Source organism: Nicotiana tomentosiformis, chromosome 8 (genome assembly GCF_000390325.3).
Source record: "Nicotiana tomentosiformis chromosome 8, ASM39032v3, whole genome shotgun sequence".
NCBI classification, from domain to species: domain Eukaryota; kingdom Viridiplantae; phylum Streptophyta; class Magnoliopsida; order Solanales; family Solanaceae; genus Nicotiana; species Nicotiana tomentosiformis.
The window spans coordinates 91,458,976-91,480,877 of record NC_090819.1 but is presented as its reverse complement, the minus strand read 5'-3'; positions in this window follow the sequence as shown (position 1 = coordinate 91,480,877).

Below are 21,902 nucleotides of genomic sequence, written 5' to 3'. Positions count from 1 at the left end.
TGAAGTTTAACTTAGCATCTTTCTCAAGAAGCTTGCAGAACTGGTTTACCACCTTAGAGAAATCTATGATGAAACGCTGGTAAAACCCCGCGTGGCCTAAGAAACTCAGCACACCCTTCACCGAAGTTAAAGGTGGAAGTTTAGAAATCACCTTAATCTTTGCCTTGTCAACTTCAATTCCATTCTTTGATATTTTGTGGCCAAGGACAATGCCTTCCTCGACCATGAAATGACACTTCTCCTAATTGACCACTAAATTTGTTTTTCACATCTTGCCAACACTTTATCTAAATTTTTAAGACAATCATCAAAAGAATCTCCAGCCACCGATAAGTCATCCATGAAAACTTCAAGGTAGTCCTCCACCATGTCCGTGAAGATCGCCACCATACACCTTTGAAAAGTCGCTGGTGCATTGCACAAACCAAATGGCATCCGCTTGAATGCGAAAGTACCATAGGGACATGTAAAGGTTGTTTTCTCTTGATCCTCCGGAGCAATAAGGATTTGGTTGTATCCAGAATACCCATCGAGAAAGCAATAGAAAGCACGATCGGCCAATCTATCAAGCATTTGATCTAAGAAAGGAAGTGGGAAATGATCCTTCCTTGTGACTTTGTTGAGCTTGCGATAGTCCATACACACTCTCCAACCGGTCACCGTTCTTGTAGGTATCAACTCATTCTTGTCATTGGTTACCACCGTTATGCCCCCCTTCTTCGGGACATATTGAACCGGAGAAGTCCACGAACTATCGGAAATAGGGTAGACAACCCCGGCATCTAACAACATGATAATCATTGAGTCTCCTTTGATGTTCAATAGATGGTTTGGCGCCTTCCTCCAAGTTGATCTTATGCATGACAAATGCAGGGCTTATTCCCCGAATATCCGCCAATGTCCACCCAATAGCCTTCTTCCTCTTTTGTAGCACCGCCAATATAGAATCTACATGCACGTTAGTTAAACAAGAGGAAAGAGTAACCGGTAAAGTAGAACAAGGGCCAAGAAATTCATACCGAAGATGTGGAGGCAATGGCTTCAACCCCAAGGTAGGAGGCACTTCAAAACCCAAAGATAGTTTTCGGGGTGCATAATTATACAACCCCATTCCTTGTAAAGAGTTCACGCATTCCATGAAGCCATCCATCTCGTCATCATCAAAGTTGATCAAGACGGCCTCCAACATATCACCAACATTGATTGTGGCATAAGTATCAACAACAATAACATCAGTCACCAAGTCCACAAAAGAGCATACGTCATTGCTATTTGGTTGCCACATGGAATACCACTTTCTCATCACCCACCTGGAAGGTGAGTTCTTTGGCGTCAACATCACAAAGATCCTTCCCCGTAGCAAGGAAAGGTCTTCCAAGAATAATTGGCACCTCATAATAAACTTCACAATCTAGAATGACAAAATTCGCTGGAAGAATGAATTTATCAACACGAACCAAGACATCCTCAATCACTCCCAACGGTCTCTTCATAGTACGATTGGCCATTTTCAATCTTATAGAGGTGGGTCTTGGTTGTCCAATTCCCAAGGTCTTAAAAACCGAATTGGGAATCAAATTGATACTTGCCCCAAGATCACAAAGAGCTTTAGCAAACTCGGCACTTTCAATTGTACAAGGAATCATGAAAGCACCGGGATCCTCCAACTTAGGAGCCATTGAGTGCACAATTGCACTCGATGAGTGACTTTGATAGTTTCAAAATTCATTGACCGCTTCTTTTTACGAGATCCTTCATAAACTTTGCATAACCGTGCATATTTAAAAAAGCTTCAACTAATGGCACATTGATTGAGAGACTCTTCATCATTTGAATGAACTTTTTGAATTGATTCTCGCCATTTTGTTTGGCAAGTCATTGAGGGTATGGAGGTGGAGGCTTTGGCAATGGTTCCTTAGCTTTTTGCATTACCGGATCCGGTATGTCAATAATATGATCCCTAGATGGGTTCACCTCCTCTTGAGTCTCTTTCACACTATCATCAATATCAATCCGAACTTCATCATTTGATTGCATCATATTGTTCGAGACCTCTTCTTCTTGTACCACTTGCTCATCATCCACAAGTTGCTTTTGACATGGGGTGGGTGCATTCCCACCTCTTCCACTTCTTGTAGTAACGGCCATGGCATGTCCCGTGTTATTTACACCCTTTGGGTTTACCACCGTGTCACTTGGTATTGACCCCTTAGGACGAGAACTTAGAGCTTGAGAGATTTGCCCCATTTGAACTTCTAAGTTATGGATCGATGTGTTGTGTGAGGCAAGTTGGGCATCCAAATCGGCATTCTTTTCCATCATTTGCTTGAACATGTTCTCAATACGCCTCATCTCATTGTTTGAAGAACTAGGACCATGGGAAGAATAAGCTGGCGGGTTGCTCGGTTGTTGATACATCGGGGGCCTTTGAAAACCCGACCCCTGATTGCCTTGATTTTTGTTCCATCCGCCTTTATTGTTACCCCCCCCCCATTTTCGTGATTATTGCCACTCCAATTTCCCTGATTGTTATTGTTATGCCAATTCCCTTTATTGTTTCCACCACTGCAATTTCCTTGGTTGTTAGAATTCCAATTGTCTTGATTGTTTAGAGGTCCCCATTGATGTTGGTTTGGGCCTTAGAAGTTGTTTTGTTGCCCTTGAAAACTGTTCACATATTGCACCTCCTCTTCTTGTTCATTGTAAGAATCATCTTGATCAAAACCACTATCCTCTCCACATAATTCTCCACTCGATGTTGCACTTGTTGAAGTAGAGCCTTTGCTAATTGATCTGTGGTGGTAGTCAATTCGGCAATGGCTTGCCCATGGTCATGCAACTCTTTGTGAAGGTGGATCACATTGGGATCACCTTGTGGAACATTAGCCCGTAATTTCCATGCCGATGATGTCTCCGCCATTTCATCTAAAATCTCACACACCTTTGCATAAGGCGTAGTCATGAAGTTCCCACCGGCAAGTTGATTCACTACACATTGGTTTGTTATGTTGATCCCACGATCAAAAGTTTGTTGAATCATATTCTCTGTCATATCGTTGTTGGGATATTTCTTAACCATTGTTATATAGCGTTCCCATATCTCGTGTAGTGGTTCATTTGGCTCTTGCTTGAATGCCAAAATCTCATCCCGAAGTGTAGCCATGTGCCCCGGAGAGAAGAACTTAGAAATAGACATTTCCGCCAACTCGTCCCAACTGTGAATGGAATGGTTCGACAAACGTTCCAAACAATATAAAGCTTTCCCCCATAAAGAGAAGGGAAAAAGCCTTAGCCTCAATTCATCCTCAAAGATATTTGTTTGTTTGTTCCCCCAACAAGTGTCCACAAACCCCTTCAGGTGTTTATATGCATTTTGTCTTGGAGAACCAGTGAAGAAACCTCGTTGCTCTAGCAAAGTGATCATCACATTGGTGATTTGAAAGTTTCCCGCCCTAATATGGGGAGGGACTGTTGCACTGGCATATCCTTCATTGGGTAACACCCGGTGTGGAGCCACTCGTGGTGGAAGTGAGGGTAGAGCGAGGACATTGTCATGAGACACTCGGCCTCTTCTATTGGCTTGAGATTCAAGAGGAACCTCATCAACTTGCTCATCCTCGACGTCCACATCCCCAAAAGTAATAATTCTGAGCTCGTTGTTTGCCATGGTTGTACCTACGATTTCTCAAACAAGTTAGTAACACGGAAGGAAAAGAAGATATTCCAAAAACACATCCAAATAAATTAGCTAACACCATTTTTAACTCCCCGGCAACCACGCCAAAAATTGATCACGTCCAAAGCACACTTCAAAAGGGATATGTAACGGTCGTATGCAATAATAGAAACCCAACTAAGAGTCGGGGTCGAATCCACAAGGAGGTAGGATGGGATTTAGGAGTATATATTTCAATTTGTGCAATTGGATTATCTAGATTGCACTTTCACAACAAAGATTTGTTTTCTTTTTCTAAAATTACTCTAATGATTGCAAAATAAAGAAAGAAGACTAGAGATACTTGTTTTTAAGGTTTATCCAAATGGATAAAAGGCCTAGGGTTGTGACCATGACCTAGGTGTTTGCCTAATGGAATAAAGACTTTAATGCTTGTTTTGTCGATTGGGGTGTATTATAGCTCTCAACTTTTAATTACCCACTCACTACCTCTCAGTTAGAGAGTGGTTTTGCCCAATTTGGCTTTCTCAAGACCAAATGGGTATCACCCAAAATAGTTGATAAGAGCTCGAGTCAGGTTATTACTATCTCTAGGTTAAACCCTTTAATTGGGTTGATCAATCTCTCAACTGTCCCAATTCCTTGTTAGCTTAGTTATTCCTAGACTAGGTCCCTCTTTATCAAGTAGAGACTAAGTCAAATAGGCATGAATTAATGTTTGCAACCATTAATTCTACAATTAAAGCATGTTAAGCTAAATAATCAACACCCACTCATAAGCAAACAGTAAATTAAATACTCATAAGGTTTACACACTAGGGTTGGGTCACAACCCTAGTAAAAGTCTAGCTACTCATAATGGGGTTTGAAGAAAATAAGGAAGATAAACTAATTAAACTCATAATGGAAGCTTAAAATGATTAAATCTATTGTAAATATACCAAAGAAAGGTAAAACTTCCTAATATAGTAAAGAAAAATGGCTACAACAACTTTAGAGGTTCAAACTTAACATAATTTTGTGAAACTCGTCTATTTATACAAGGCTGAAAATCTTGGATAAATATACTCCTCGGGAGGTTCTGCGGCCGCACAAGAATTCATCCTCCAAAAGGTTCCATAAAACCCTAGGTTAGAGAGTTAAGCTACTCATAATTGTATAAACAATCATAGTCATATTCAAAAGCATTAAAGTACAGATTAAAAAAGAACGGAGAGAAAAACTCTTGTGATCCGCGCTCCAGAGTGTTATGTAGCCTTTTGCCTCTCCAATAATGTCCTTCCCCCTAAAAACTAAGCTTAGGGGGTATTTATAAGATAGGGTTGAGGTCTACACGTCCAAACATAATGAAGAAATTGTCACGACCCAAAATCTCACTGCATGCGTCGTGATGGCACTTAGTCTCTAGCTAAGACTAGGTAAGCCGATTACAATTACATATCTAGCCATTTTTTTGAAACATATAATTTAATACAAGTGTCGAAACCAAAAGCGAAAACAAATATAACAACCTCCCAAGACTGGTAATACTGAGTCACGAACTCTAACTAAATAAATGAAATGATTTCGAGCATTGAAGATAAAATACAGTTCGAATAAGAAACTGAGAGTACAATAAAATGGAAAGACTCCAAGGGACTGTGACGACCAAGCAACTCTACCTTGAATCACTTCGATCACAGTCTAACTCTATCCGAGTCCGATATCTCCAATACCTGGCTCTGCACATAAATGTGCAGAAGTGTAGTATGAGTACACCATAGTCGGTACCCAGTAAGTATCAAGGCTAACTTCGGAGAAGTAGTGACGAGGTACAGTCAAGACACTCACTAGTCAAATAACCTGTGCAATATAGCAGTATACAATAGTACTAGAAAACAACTAGCAATGATAGCAACAAACCCAGCCAGTGATATAAACAACAGGGTAACAAGAACACCATAATTATTGCCCAAACAAATAAGGAACACAAGTACAACCAATTAATCAAGTCCTTCAAATATAAACCTTTCGCATATAATTATTTCAAATAAATATCTTTCGAATATACTTCTTTCCAACAAATATCTTTCGAATATAAGTCTTTCAAATAAGATATTTTAAATTTAAATCTTTCAAATAAAAGTCACTTTATGACATCTCATCTCATAATCATCAAACACGAGACTCGACCCACTTTCATAATTTCACAACACCTCGTGCCCATATCTTATCACAACTGCACGGATAATTCACTGTGATGACCCAAAATGTCAACTTTAAATTTAATAAGTAATTATATATTCTAAGACATCGAAAATCACCATTTATCATTCCTCGACTTGCGTCCGCAGTCCGTAAAATTTTCATGCGAAAAAAATGGACTAAAATCTGGAATAAAGCTTTAAAACTCAACTGAGTTGACTTTGGTCAACATTTTTAGCAAACGGACCCGGATCAATGTTTTGACAGTTCCGGTAGCTCTGTATTGTAATTTTTGACTTGGGCGTATGCCCGAAATTTAATTTGGAGGTCCCTAACTCAAGTTATGACCATTTAACGGAACAAGTAATTTAAAGGCTAAAGATTCCAAGTTTGACCAGGGGGTTGACTTTTTGATATCGGAGCCGGAATCTTATTCTAGAAATTTGAGCAGCTCTGTTATGTCATTTATGATTTGTGTGCCAAATTTGAAGCCATTCCGGATTCATTTAATATATTTTGGCACGAGGTTTGCAAATTGAAAAGTTTAAAACTCAAAGTCCGAATCGAGGTGTGAATTGCAATTTTGATGTTATTTGATGTGATTTGAGACCCCGAGTAAGTCCGTATTATGTTATGGGACTTGTTAGGATATTTGGATAAGGTCCCGAGGGGCTCGGGTGAGTTTCGTACGAAATTCGGATTGTTTAAAGCAGGTTGAAAGCAGCAGGTTCTTGGTAGAACCTGGTGTAATCGCACCTGCGCAATGGTGATCGCAGGTGCGCAACCGCATCTGCGAGAAGTTGGTCGCATCTTCGACCAGCGCACTGGCCAGTTGCATCACTTCTGCGGAGAAATTGGGCGCAAATGCGCGACCGCATCTACGAAGGCTGAATCGCTTCTGTGGAAGAGACCGCTCCTGCGGTCGTTTGGTCGCTTTTGCGACGTCGCAGGTGTGATAGAAATGTCCGCAGATGCGGAACCTTGCCTGGTAGCCCTACTTCGCAAATGCGAGATTTTTCTCACAAATGCGTGACCACAGGTGCGAAAATAAAGCCCGCAGATGCAAAAATACTAGGCAGAATACATAAAATCGGGTCTTAGCCATTTTTACTCATTTTTGAGTTTTAAGTCTCGGATTTGGGCGATTTCAAGGGGGATTTTCACGACTTTGAATTAGGTAAGTGTTCTTTAACCAAAAGCGATCATATTTCAGAAATCCATGTCTATATTCATCATTTATTTCGGATGTAGATGGAAGAAATTGGACTTTTTATAAAAAATTTCAAAAACGAAAATTTAAGATTTGAAGGTCCATTTGATATCGAAATTGGACAATTTTTGTATGGATGAACTCGTATCGGAACGGGTTTTCGGATTTCGTGAATATTTTCGGGATTTGAGATGTGGGTCCCACTGTCGAACATTTTAATGAATTTTGGATTTTTATCCGGAAAATATGTAAATTCATATGGAATTAATTCCTATGATTAGTATTGAATATATAGAATTGTTTTTGAATAGATTTGAAGCTTTGGGAGACAAATTTAAAAGGAAAAGTTGTGGTTGAATAATTGATTGGAATTTGCAAGCGAGGTAAGTGTCGTGGTTAACCTTGACTTGAGGGAATAGAACCCTTAAATTATTGTTTATGTGAAATGCATGTGAACGACTTATAAGCGAGGTGGCGAGTGTCTATACGTCATGAATTTTATTGTTTTCCTGTTTACTTGAAAAACCATAAATTATTTTAAACCATAAATTAATTTCTATAATAATTATTTCTCTCCTATTCTTTGCCAAATATTAATTCTTAACTTCCTGTAATAATTGCTACATGCTTATTTGAATTATGTGCATTAATTGCTATTTGACATTTAGCATATTAAATATTAAACTGTCTATTTACTCCGTGATTTCCAAAATTAATTGTTATTGACATTGTTTGTTCATAAATAAATTATAATTATTGTGTGCCTTGATATTTAATAGTTCTTATTGGACGTGGTATTTTATTGGAGTAATTTTTAATTACATTATGAGTTGTTTAAAGTTATATATATTGGGGGAACGGGTTGCACGCCACAACGGAAATGAGAGTAAATATATCAATATTGGGGGATCGGATTGCACGCCAATAAACTTATTTAAAAGTCAATATTGGGGGATTGCATTGCATGCTGCAACAGACTTATTTAAAAGTACATATTGGGGGATCGGATTGCACGCCGCAACAGACTTATTTAAAAGGTTATATATATACTTTATTGAAATAAATATATGACAGACTTGATTAAAAGGAATATATTGTGCTAGCGCATTGCACGCTGCAACAAAATTGAATGTGAATATATATTGTGAGAGCGGGTTGCACGCTGTAACAAAATTTGTTGAAATAATAATGGATTATGACTGCTGAGTTGGCTTCAATTATTATAAATGAGTTACCTGATTTATTTCTATTATTTGTTGTTTTTATTAATATTGCGTATAGGTTAATGTAAGTGAACCGCCTTAGCCTCGTCAGTACTTCGTCGAGGTTAGGCTCAACACTTACCAATACATGGGGTCGGTTGTACTGATACTACACTCTGCACTTCTTGTGCAGATTTTGGAGTTGGTCCTAGCAGCGTACTATAGACTTGCTCGGATTTCAGCTATTCAGAGGAGACGTGAGGTATAACTGCATGGTGTCTGCAGTTCTTAAGTCCCCGTCTATTTTACTTTAGCTGTTTGTTTATTTTTAGAAAACTTTATTTTATTCAGACCTTTATTTGTATTATTCTAGAAGCTCGTACACTTGTGACACCAATTCTGGGATGGTATTTAGATAACATTTTTATGGATCAATCACTATATTTCAGACCTTACTTCCGCATTTGTTTCTTTGATTATTAATAAATTTAAAAATTATTTTCAAAAAAATAGATAATATTATTCTAACGTTGGCTTGCCTAGCAAGTGAAATGTTAGGCGTCATCACGGTCCGAAGGTGGGAATTTTGGGTCGTGATAGTTGGTATCAGAGCACTAGGTTACATAGGTCTCATGAGTCACGAGCAAGCTTAATAGAGTCTGAAGGATCGGTACGGAGACGTATGTACTTATCTCTCAGAGGCTATGAAGTTTAGGAATAATATCACTTCTTTCTTATTCTGTCGTGCGATTTTATTCTATCATCGATGATTGAATCATTCAACTCTTATTCTCTCGCAGATGGTGAGAACACGTAATACCTCTACCGATGGATAGGGACCAGAACCCCTAGTGGCAACTATGGCCAGGGGTAGAGGTCAAAGTCATGCTAGAGGCCGAGGCAGAGGCCGAGGTAAAGCTCAGTCCAGAGCTCGAATAGCTGCACCTATTGAAGAACCTCAAGTGGACTTTCAGGAGGAGGTTCCAGTTCATAATGTACCAGTTGGACCAGTTCAGGTCCCGGAAGGATTCATAGCCACTCCAGTACTTTAGGACGCTCTAGTCCGTTTGGTAAGTCTTATGGAGGGCGTGGCCCAGAATGGTACATTTCCAGTGGCACCAGCCGTCACATAGGCTGGGGGAGGAGCACAAACTCCCACTACTCCCACTCCGGAGCAGATGGCTCCCCAGACTCAGGCTCCAGCAGCCCCGCCAGTTGGGGTAGTTCAGCCAGTTGTTGTAGCACAGATCGGTAATAGGCCCGCCATGTCTTTTGAGGCCTTATTAAGACTGGATAAGTTTACCAAACTCTTTCCAGTTCACATCAGTGGTACACCTTCTGAGGACCCACATGATTATCTTGAACGCTGCCATGAGGTGCAGCGGAACATGGGTATAGTTGAGACCAATGAGGTTGATTTTTCTGTTCTTTAGATGACGGGTTCCGCCAAGAAGTGGTGGAGAGATTATACATTGACCCGACCAGTCGGATCGCCTGCACTTACATGGGAGCAGTTCTCTCAGCTATTTTTGGAAAAGTTCCTCCCTATCACACTGAGAGAGGAATTCAGCAAGCAATTTGAGCGTCTACAGTAGGGCAGTATGATTTTTACTCAGTATGAGTCCTGTTTTGTGGATTTGGCCCATCATGCTCTCCTTTTACTACCTACGGAGGGAGAGAGAGTGAGGAGATTTATTCAGTGCACCACCACTCTAGAGTTACTACAGTGGTTATCCGGCCCATCTGGGTCAGCTTCAGCTTCATCAGCCACGGCATCAGGATGGGTGTTATGAGTATGGAAACATTGGTCACATCCGGAGGTATCGTCCTAGATTGGCGAGTAATAGATCTCGACAAGATTCATGTGCCTTCATACCAGCACCAGTTGCTTCACCGCCTACTCAGCCAGCTAGAGGTAGAGGTCAACCAGCTAGAGGTAGAGGTCAGGCCATTAGAGGTGGAGGTCAGGCCATTAGAGGTGGAGGTCAGACCGTTAGAGGTGGAGGCCAGCCAGTTAGAGGCCGTCCCAGGGACGCAGTTTAGAGTGGTGGGGCCCAACCTCGATTTTATGCTTTTCTAGCTAGGCCTGAGGCCGAGTCATCTGATGCTGTGATCACAGGTATTATTCCAGTTTGCCATAGAGATGCTTCAGTTCTATTTGATCCAGGATCTACCTATTCCTATGTATCCTCCTATTTTGCTTCATATTTGGATGTGCCTTGTGATTCTCTGAGTGCTTCTATGTGTGTATCTACACTGGTGGGAGACTCTGTTGTAGTAGATCATGTCTATCGTTCGTGTGTGGTTACTATTGGTAATCTTGAGACTAGTGTGGATATTCTACTTCTTGATATGGTAGATTTTGATGTCATATGGGTATGGATTGGTTGTCCCCTTATCATACTACATTGGATTGTCATGCCAAGACAGTGACCCTAGCTATGCCGGGGTTACCTCGGTTAGAGTGGAAAGGAACTCCTGGTCATTCTACCAGCAGGGTTATTTCTTATATGAAAGCTCGGCGTATGGTAGAAAAAGAGTGTCTAGCCTATTTGGCTTATATTCGTGATCCCAATGCGGATGTTCCTCCTATGGACTCAGTACCAGTTGTTCGTGAATTTTCAGAAGTATTTCCTGCAGATTTGCCGGGGATGCCACCCGACAGAGATATTGACTTCTGTATTGATTTGGCTCTGGGCACTCAGCCCATTTCTATTCCACCATACCGTATGGCCCCATCAGAGTTGAAAGAATTGAAAGAGCAGTTACAAGACTTGCTTGACCAGGGATTCATTAGGCCCAGTGTCTCGCCCTGGGGTGCACCAGTATTATTTGTAAAGAATAAAGATGGCTCTATGCGGATGTGTATAGACTATCGGTAGTTGAACAAGGCCACTATCAAAAACAAATATCCACTGCCAAGAATTAATGACTTATTTGATCAGCCTCAGGGTGCCAAGGTATTTTCGAAGATCGATTTGAGGTTTGGTTACCATCAGTTGAAGATTAGGGTCTCTGATGTCCCTAAAACAGCTTTTCGAACTCGGAATGGGCATTATGAATTCCTAGTGATGTCATTTGGGTTGACAAATGCCCCAGCAGCATTTATGAATTTGATGAATCGAGTGTTCAAGCCTTATTTGGATTCTTTTATGGTTGTATTCATTGATGAAATCTTAATTTACTCCAGCAGTCGAGAGGAACATGAGCAGCATATTCGAAGTGTGCTTCACACCTTGAAGAATAATCAGTTATATGCCAAGTTTTCAAAATGTGAGTTTTAGTTAGACTCAGTTGCCCTTTTGGGGCATGTTGTATCGGCAGAAGGCATAAAGGTGGATCCTAAGAAGATTGAGGCTGTTCAGAATTGGCCTAGACCTACTTCAGTTACAGAAATTCGGAGTTTTCTGGGTTTAGCAGGTTATTATCGTTGGTTCGTGGAAGGGTTTTCATCTATAGCAAGCCCATTGACCAGATTGACCCATAAAGGTGTCCCATTCAGATGGTCAGACGAGTGTGAGTTGAGCTTTCAGAAGCTCAAGACCGTTTTGACTACGGCGCCAATGTTGGTATTACCCACAGGTTTAGGATCGTATACGGTATATTGTGACGCATCTCACATTGGGCTTGGGGCAGTATTAATGCAAGATGGCAAGGTAATTGCATATGTGTCGCGACAGTTGAAAGTTCACGAGAAGAATTATCCTGTTCATGACTTAGAATTGGCAGCCATTGTTCATGCGCTGAAGATTTGGAAGCATTACCTCTACGATGTCTTGTGTGAGCTATTTACTGATCATCGCAGCCTTCAGTATCTGCTCAAACAAAAAGATCTTAATTTGAGGCAGAGAAGATGGATGGAGTTGTTGAAAGACTATGATATCATCATTTTATATCACCCCGGAAAGGCCAATGTGGTGGCCGATGCTTTGAGTAGAAAGACTGTGAGTATGGGCAGTCTTGCGTATATTCCGGTTGGTGAGAGGCCATTAGCTACAGATGTTCAGACTTTGGCTAATCAGTTTGTGAGGTTAGATGTTTCAGAACCCAGTCGGGTTCTAGCTTACACAGTCGCTCGATTTTCTTCATATAAGTGCATCAGAGAGAGGCAGTATGATGATCCTCACTTACTTGTCCTTAAGGACACGGTGCGGCACGGTGATGCTAAACAGGTTACTGTGGGGGAAGATAGGGTTCTGCGAATGCATGGTCGTATTTGTGTGCCTAATTTTGGATGGGCTTCGTGAATTAATTCTTGAAGAAGCATACAGTTCCAAGTACTCTAATTCACCCAGGTACCGCCAAAATATATCAAGATTTGCGGTAACATTATTGGTGGAGGAGAATGAAAAAGGATATAGTTACATATGTAGCTCGGTGTCTGAATTGTCAGCAAGTTAAGTACGAGCATTAGAGACCTGGTGGTTTGCTTCAGAAGTTAGAAATTCCTGAGTGGAAGTGGGAGCCTATCACTATGGATTTTGTTGTTGGGCTCCCACGGACTGAGAGAAAATTTGATGCAGTTTGGGTTATTGTGGACAGGTTGACCAAGTCAGCACATTTCACTCTAGTGGCAGTTACCTATTCGTCAGAGAGGTTAGCTGAAATTTACATTCGTGAGATTGTCCGCCTTCACGGTATGCCCATGTCTATTATTTCAGATCGAGGTACGTAGTTTACCTCACATTTTTGGAGGGCTGTACAGCGTGAGTTAGGCACGCGGGTGGAGTTGAGTACAACATTTCATCCACAGACAGACGGACAGTCAGAGCGCACTATTCAGATATTGGAAGATATGCTTCGTGCTTGTGTTATTGAATTTGGAGGTTCTTGGGATCATTTCTTGCCACTTGCGGAGTTAGCTTATAATAATAGCTACCAGTCGAGCATTCAGATGGCTCCATATGAGGAATTATATGAAAGACGATGCCGATCGCCAGTTGGTTGGTTTGAACCGAGAGAGGCTCGGTTGTTGGATACCGATTTGGTACAGGATGCCTTGGATAAGGTCAAGATTATTTAGGATTGACTTCGCACAGCTTAGTCTAGGCAAAAGAGTTATGCCGATCGTAAAGTTCGTGATATTGCATTCATGGTTGGAGAAAGAATATTGCTCTGGGTTTCACCTATGACAGGTGTAATGAGGTTCGGAAAGAAGGGCAAGTTGAGCCCTAGGTATATCGGACCCTTTGAAATTCTTGAAAGGGTGGGTGAAGTAGCCTACAAGCTTGCATTACCACCAAATTTATCAGCGGTTCATCCGGTGTTCCATGCGTCTATGCTCCGAAAATATCATGGTGATCCGTCCCATGTGTTAGATTTCAGCTCAGTCCAATTGGACAAAGATTTGACTTACGAGGAGGAGCCGGTGGCTATTCTAGCCCGGCAGGTCCGACAGTTGAGGTCAAAGAGTTATACTCCAGTTCGGTTGCAATGGAGAGGTCAGTCGGTAGAGGCATCTACCTGGGAGTCCGAGTCGGATATGCGGAGTAAATATCCACACTTATTCACAAGCTCAGGTACTTTTTTCTAACTCCGTTCGAGGACGAACGTTTGTTTTAGAGGTAGAGAATGTAATGACCCAAAATGTCATATTTAAATTTAATAAGTAATTCAGTATTCTAAGACCTCGAAAAGCACCATGTATTATTCCTCAACCTGCATGCGCAGTCCGTAAAATGTTCATGCGAAAAAATGGATTAAAATGTGGAATAAAGCTTTAAAACTCAATTGAGTTGACTTTGGTCAATATTTTTAGCAAACGGATCCGGATCAATGTTTTGACAGTTCCGGTAGCTCTGTATCGTGATTTGTGACTTGGGAGTATGCCCGAAATTTAATTTGGAGGTCCCTAGCTCAAGTTATGACCATTTAACAGAACTAGCAATTTAAAGGCTAAAGATTCCAAGTTTGACCACAGGGTTGACTTTTTGATATCAGAGCCGGAATCCAATTCTGAAAATTTGAACAGCTCCGTTATGTCATTTATAATTTGTGTGCCAAATTTGAAGTCATTCCAGATTCATTTAGTATGTTTTGGCACGAGGTTTGCAAATTGAAAAGTTTAAATCTCAAAGTCCGAATCGAGGTGTGAATTACAATTTCGATGTTATTTGATATGATTTGAGACCCCGAGTAAGTCCTTATTATGTTACGGGACTTGTTGGGATATTTGGATAAGGTTCTGAGGGGCTCGGGTTAGTTTCAGACGAAATTCAGATTGCTTAAAGCATGTTGAAAGCGGTAGGTTCTTGGCAGAACCTGGTGTAATCGCACCTACGCAATGGTGATCGCAGGTGCGCAACCGCATCTGCGAGAAGCTGGTCGCTTCTGCGACCTGGGCACTGGCCAGTTGCATTGCTTCTGCAGAGAAATGGGGCGCAAATGCGCGACCTCTTCTGCGAAGGCTGAATCGCTTCTGCAGAAGAGACCACTTTTGCGGTCGTTTGGTCGCTTCTGCGACGTCGCAGGTGCGATAGAAATGTCCGTAGATGCGGAACCTTGCCTGGCAGCCCTACTTCGCAAATTTGATATTTTTCTCGCAAATGCGTGACCGCAGGTGCGAACATAAAGCCCGCAGATGCAAAAATGCTGGGCAGAATACATAAAATCGAGTCTTAGCCATATTTACTCATTTTTGAGTTTTAAGTCTCGGATTTGGGCGATTTCAAGGGGGATTTTCACGACTTTGAATTGGATAAGTGTTATTTAACCAAAAGCGATTATATTTCACAAATCGATGTCTATATTCATCATTTATTTCGGATGTAGATGGAAGTAATTGGACTTTTTATAAAAAAATTCAAAAACGAAAATTTAAGATTTGAAGGTCCATTTGATATCGGAATTGGACAATTTTTGTATGGTTGAACTCGTATCGGAACGGGTGTTTGGATTTCGCAAGTTTTTTCGGGATTTGAGACGTGGGTCCCACTGTCGAATATTTTAATGAATTTAGGATTTTTATCCGCAAAATATGTAAATTCATATGGAATTAATTCCTATGATTAGTATTGAATATATCGAATTGTTTGTGAATAGATTTGAAGCTTTTGGAGACAAATTTAAAAGAAAAAGTTGTGGTTGAATAATTGATTGGAATTTGCAAGCGAGGTAAGTGTCGTGGTTAATGTTGACTTGAGGGAATAGAACCCTTAAATTATTTATTATGTGAAATGCATGTGAATGACGTATAGGCGAGGTGACGAGTGTATACACGTCGTGAAATTTATTGTTTGCCTGCTTACTTGAAAACCCATAAATTATTTTAAACCATAAATTAATTGTTATAATAATTGTTTCTCTCCTATTCTTTGCCAAATATTAATTCTTAAATTCCTATAATAATTGCTACAAGATTATTTGAATTATGTGCATTAATTGTTACTTGACATTTAGCATATTAAATATTAAACTGTCTATTTTCTTCCTGATTTCCAAAATAAATTGTTATTGCTATTGTTTGTTCATAAATAAATTATAATTATTGTGTGCTTGATGTTTAATAGTTCTCATTAGACGTGGTATTTATTGGAGTAATTTTTATTTACATTATGAGTTGTTTAAAGTTATATATATTGGGGGAACGGGTTGCACGCCGCAATGGAAATGAGAGTAAATATATCAATATTGGGGGATCGGATTGCACGCCAATAGACTTATTTAAAAGTCAATATTGGGGGATCGGATTACACGCCGCAATAGACTTATTTAAAAGTACATATTGGGGGATCGGATTTTACGCCGCAACAGACTTATTTAAAAGTCTATATATATACTTGATTGAAATAAATATATGACAGACTTGATTAAAAGGAATATATTGGGAGAGCGGATTGCACGCTGCAACAGAAATGAATGTGAATATATATTGTGAGAGCGGGTTGCACGCTGCAACAGAATTGGTTGAAATAATAATGGATTATGACTGCTGAGTTGGCTTCAATTATTATAAATGAGTTACCTGATTTATTTCTATTATTTGTTGTTGTTATTAATATTGCGTACAGGTTAATGTAAGTGAACCGCCTTAGCCTCGTCACTACTTCGTCGAGGTTAGGCTCAGCACTTACCAGTACATGGGGTCGGTTGTACTGATACTACACTCTGCACTTCTTGTGCAGATTTTGGAGTTGGTCCCAACGGCGTACCATAGACTTGCTCGGATTTCAGCTATTCAGAGACATCTTGAGGTATAACTGCATGGCGTCCGCAATTCTGAAGTCCCCGTCTATTTTACTTTAGCTGTGTGTTTATTTCCAAACAGCTTTATTTTATTCAGACCTTTATTTGTATTATTCTAGAAGCTCGTGCACTTGTGACACCAATTTTGGGATGGTATTTAGACAACGTTATTTTATGGATTAATCACTATATTTCAGACCTTACTTCCACATTTGTTTCTTTGATTATTAATAAATTTAAAAATTATTTTTTTAAAAATAGATAATATTATTCTAACATTGGCTTGCCTAGCAAGTGAAATGTTAGGCGCCATCACGGTCCGAAAGTGAAAATTTTTGGTCGTGACACTCACGTGCCAAAATATCAATATATAAGAGCCGCACGGACAACTCATGTGCCAATAATAAAATCATCATTTACTCACGGCAACTCGTGCCTGCATCTCATTTCACAACTGCACGGACAACTCACGTGACAATATCATAATCATTATATACCCACGGCACCTCGTGCCTACATTTCATATCACAACCGCACGGACAACTCACGTGCCAATAACATAATCCGCTCGGCAATAGCCACAGACTCAAAATTTCAACATGTATCAAACTATTATCAAATTTACTGAATTAGCAAAATAAGTTGCACAAGATATAAAAGTAATCACAAGGAAATAACAACATCACATGAAAATCACCAGCACAATAACCCCAGATCATTACATAAAAATAACCAACACAATAACCCCACATCATCACATATCATCCCTGACAATAGCCACCCTTATATCTCCTATAGCCACCCTTATCACTCATATAATAGCCTCCCTTATCCATATGCCCTAACAATAATAATAGCCACCCTTATCGCTCATATAGCCACCCTTATCACTCCTATAATAGCCTTCCTTATCCCTCTGCCCTGACAATATCAATAGCCACCCTTATCGCTCCTATAGCAACACTTATCACTCCTATAATAGCCTCCCTTATTACTCCGTATAATAGCCTCCCTTATCACTCTTTATAATAGCCACCCTTATCACTCCGCCCAGACAATATTCCAACACACATAACAACAATGAAATGCAACCCTTATGCCCGCATAATATCAACAATGGAATGCCACCCTTATACGCCATATAACAGTAACCCAAATCACACAACAATTTACACAAAAAATTATCACAACAACACCACATAATCTACTTGTATTTATAAATTGCCCGTATGTCACAACCTTTCCAAAGGTACAACGAAATCAATTAATTTCATAATAGACAACCCACGGCTCAACAAAATATATATAAAATCTCAAAAGCAACAACAAGGACGGAAAAGTAACTCAGCAAGAACAACGCCTTCTTTAAATCCATATTCTTGGTAATTAGATTAATACCTCTTTTCAAATTTAATTAATTAATTATTTGCAGATGAAAAATCCTTAATGAAATTATTTCCACGAAATGGTAACTCAACAGAACACTGAATTCACATAAAAGTCAAGTGGTAATCACACCAAATTATCATATAAAACAAACTCAACAAGCAAGGAATGAGGCATGACAAATAAAGGATTTAATAACTGCCAACAATTTCCAATTTAATCCATAAGGTGTCTACGAATTTTAATTAATATAATTTGTACATATAAACCGAGTACGTACTCGTCACCTCACGTACACGGCTTTCATTCACTCAATTTTCACATAAGACACAATACCTAAGGGGTAATTCCCCCACACAAGGTTAGGCAAGATACTTACCTTTTTGAAGTTAGGCCGATATTTCAAAATAGACTTATTGCGTGAAATGACCTCCGAACAGATCAAATCTAGCTAAATTAATTTCACAACTTCATTAAAATCCATCGGAAATAATTTCGGATAATATAACGTCGACTTAAAATTTCACATTAAAATGTCAACTCGAAAGTCAACGCGGGGCCCGCATCTCGAAATCCGATAGAATTTTCATGAAATCCGAACTCTCATTTCGATACGAGTTCAACCATACCAATTTTATCGAATTCCAATAACAAATCACCCTCCAAATCGACATTTTTCATTTTCGGAAGATTTCCCAATTTTTCTCAATTTCTGCAATTAAATCCGAAATAAATGATGAACATAATAATCGATTTATGAAATATAATCACTTTCAGATATAAAACACTTACCCAACTCAAAGTCGTGAAGAACTCCTCCAAAATCGCCAAAAAACCGAGCTTCAAACTCCAAAAACGAAATGAAGGAAATGACCATTTTTGGTGTTTAAGTTTCTGTTCAGGTTCGCATTTGCGGATAACAACTTCGCATTTGCGAATGAACAGTAAAATCCAAGGAACAGCGTTCACAATTGAGATAAACAGTGTTCACAATTGCGAATGAACAGTGGCTCACCAGAAACCAATAAACTCAAACTTCTCTGAAATGATCCGAAACTCATCCGGAACCTCCCGGACACAAACCATATATGAATTTCAATCATAAAATACGCTACGGACCTGGTCGCGCACTCAAAACACAAAAAATAGGTAGTCTTGACCCAACGTTGACCATGGTCAATCTCCCAAATTTCTTAAATTTACTAGTCTCTCAACCAATGATCCAAAAATACACCCAAGCACCTCGGGACCCCGTCAAATCATACCAACAAGTCCCAAAATATGATACGAACTTAGTCGAAGCCTCAAATCATATCAAACAACGCCGAAACTACAAATCACGTCTCAAATCGAATTATGAGTTATGAAATTTCCAAATACTATGATTTGCGTCGAAGCGTATCAAATCAATCCGGAATGACTTTAAATTTTGCACATAAGTCATAAATGATATAACGAAACTATTCCAAATTTAGGAATCGAAATTTGAGCTCGATATCAATAAAGTTAACTGCGGTCAAACTTCCGAATTCTAATTTCCAACTTTCGCCAAAAAGTTTCGATTTATTCTATGGACCTCCAAATCCAAATCTGGACGCACGCCTAAGTCCGAAATTACCATACAAAGCTATTGGAATCATCAAAATACCATTTTGGAGTCGTCTACACAAAAGTCAAATATCTGGTCAACTCTTTTCACTTAAGCTTCAAAATAAGAATTATTTCTTCCAAATTGATCCTGAATCATCCGAAAATCAAACTCGACCTTGTACGCAAGTCATATCACATATGACGAAGCTGCTAGAGACCTTAAGCCACCGAACGAGATGCAAATTCTTAAAGAGACAAGTCGGGTCGTTATAGAAATAAACGTGGCTCGGATAGCATCGTCGGCGTAGTACATTGTCAGAGGCACCAACATTACTCCGCGAGGCACTGTCAGAGGCGCCAATGACAGTGCCCTGTACAAAGCCTTGCACTGTCTATGGCCATGACTTTTTATTGCCTTACACATCTTCTTTTATTGCTCCATTTTGTAGCTTTGAGGTACAATTTCGTGCAACTTTTCTCCACTTAATGTCCAAAAATTCCTACATGTAAAATAAACTCTAATAAGCTCAATTGTCGCACAAATTAGTATCCAAACAACAAGCAAGTAGGGTAAATAACGTCAAAATATATGAAATTATAGCACGACATCATAAACCTACAACGACATTTGACGTGTAAATATTTTTTAGTTGTTATAGATAAAAATTACCTAAAAATCAATTATTTTTCCTTTATTAGTGTTACATATAAAAGACAAAAAAATTATTCAAATTTAAAATCTCAAAAGATATGCATATTTCACTAGTTAAAATATTGAAGAAAGATAATACATTATTAATAAATTCATAACTAAACGTATAAAGATTTAAACTTTAAGACAGACATTTTAAAGCTACCTAGAAAAATAAATTCTTTCAAGATTGATAGAAGAACTTTGTAATTGTAGCTTTTTCGTAGATTTCATTCTCTTACTAGCAATATAACTCTTGAATGAGCGAAGATTGGTATCAAAATTTTCGGCAAAAAGGTATCCAATAGCTTTCCCTTGAAGACAATCTAAGAGCTTAACAGTTAAAATTTTTATTAAATATTTTTTAAAATTTATCTCATGGAAAAGATATCATATGCAAATCTTCAAATCTTATTTCTTATGCAAGATAGAAACTTTATTTAATGAAAAAGATTGTGTGCATATTTTTAAAATTATTATGAGTAATCTTAATGATTCTATATGGCTGTTATAGAGGGGTAATTTTACAAAGAGCATTCTGCTATAAATGTGAGTGTTGTTGTTATAGGTAAAAAGTTGTTATAGAGAGGTAAAATATAACTTAAAAATCGATTCTAAAAAAATATGACTTTTATAGTAAATGATTATTTTATAGAGATATTTTTATAGAGAGGTCTGACTATATATGCATCAAAGTCACCAAGTAGTTTATTGAAGTCATTATCGGTGTATAACTGCAAGTGCACTTAACCAAAATCTTCAAAGATGGTGGATTCTTTAAAGACCAACTTGTCTATCCTTCTTGAATATTCCCACCTTTGATTAAAAGATTTAACATATATATACTGACTGTGTAAAGAACTTATTGACTATTAATGAATTTTAATACGTAGTATGTCTTATTTTCCAAGCACCAATTTCATTTATTATGAACATTACTTCTAATTAACTTCTAATTACATGATAGTGTAAACGTTCTTTAATATCATAGTGTATAAAAGATAAACTCTTGAATCCTAAGCCCATTCCTTATTGGATGACTTTTAAGAGCTTTTGGTTTATCTTTTGGGCAAGTTACACATTTGGTCTGTTGGCCAAAAATAATTACATTCGCTCGTCAAATATAAAAAATAAATATTGATTATGTATAAAAATATATTAATATAAAATTTAAAAAAATTGACGGCTATTATTTTTGGGAGTGACTATACGATGTAGTTTTTCTTTTCTTTTTTTACTCTCCTTTTCGGTCAATTCCTCATTGCTTATAGCTTGCTTTATTTGGGCCAACATATAGTGCTGCGAAGAGTTAAGCTGTTGTGGGTCTTTATACTTGAAAAGGCTACCTCATATGATGTTTCCTTAACTAGAAAATTTGGGATAAATTGTTTCTCTCTCAGTGTTTAAAAAAGAAAAACAAGAAGAATTTCATGTTACGCTGTTAAACAACTTCGTTTATTCATGGCCACCTTAATTAATCAACTATACTTGTGCACTTGGAAGCTTCATTTAATCTGCGTTTTCTCCAATTAATTCTTTTTTTGGTAGAATACCTCGAAACTACCCCTTAAACTTGATATATTTTATTCGGTGCATACCTAAATTATAATAATGCAAAAAGGCCTCCTGGCCACTTGAACTTGTACTTGATTGTCATGCCGATAAATAAACTTTCAAAATTCCCAAATGAACACTTTAACTTGAGCATAAGTGAACTAATAAACACCTCCAACAATTAAATCATAGCGCGTGCATTACAATTTCACAAACGTGACAACC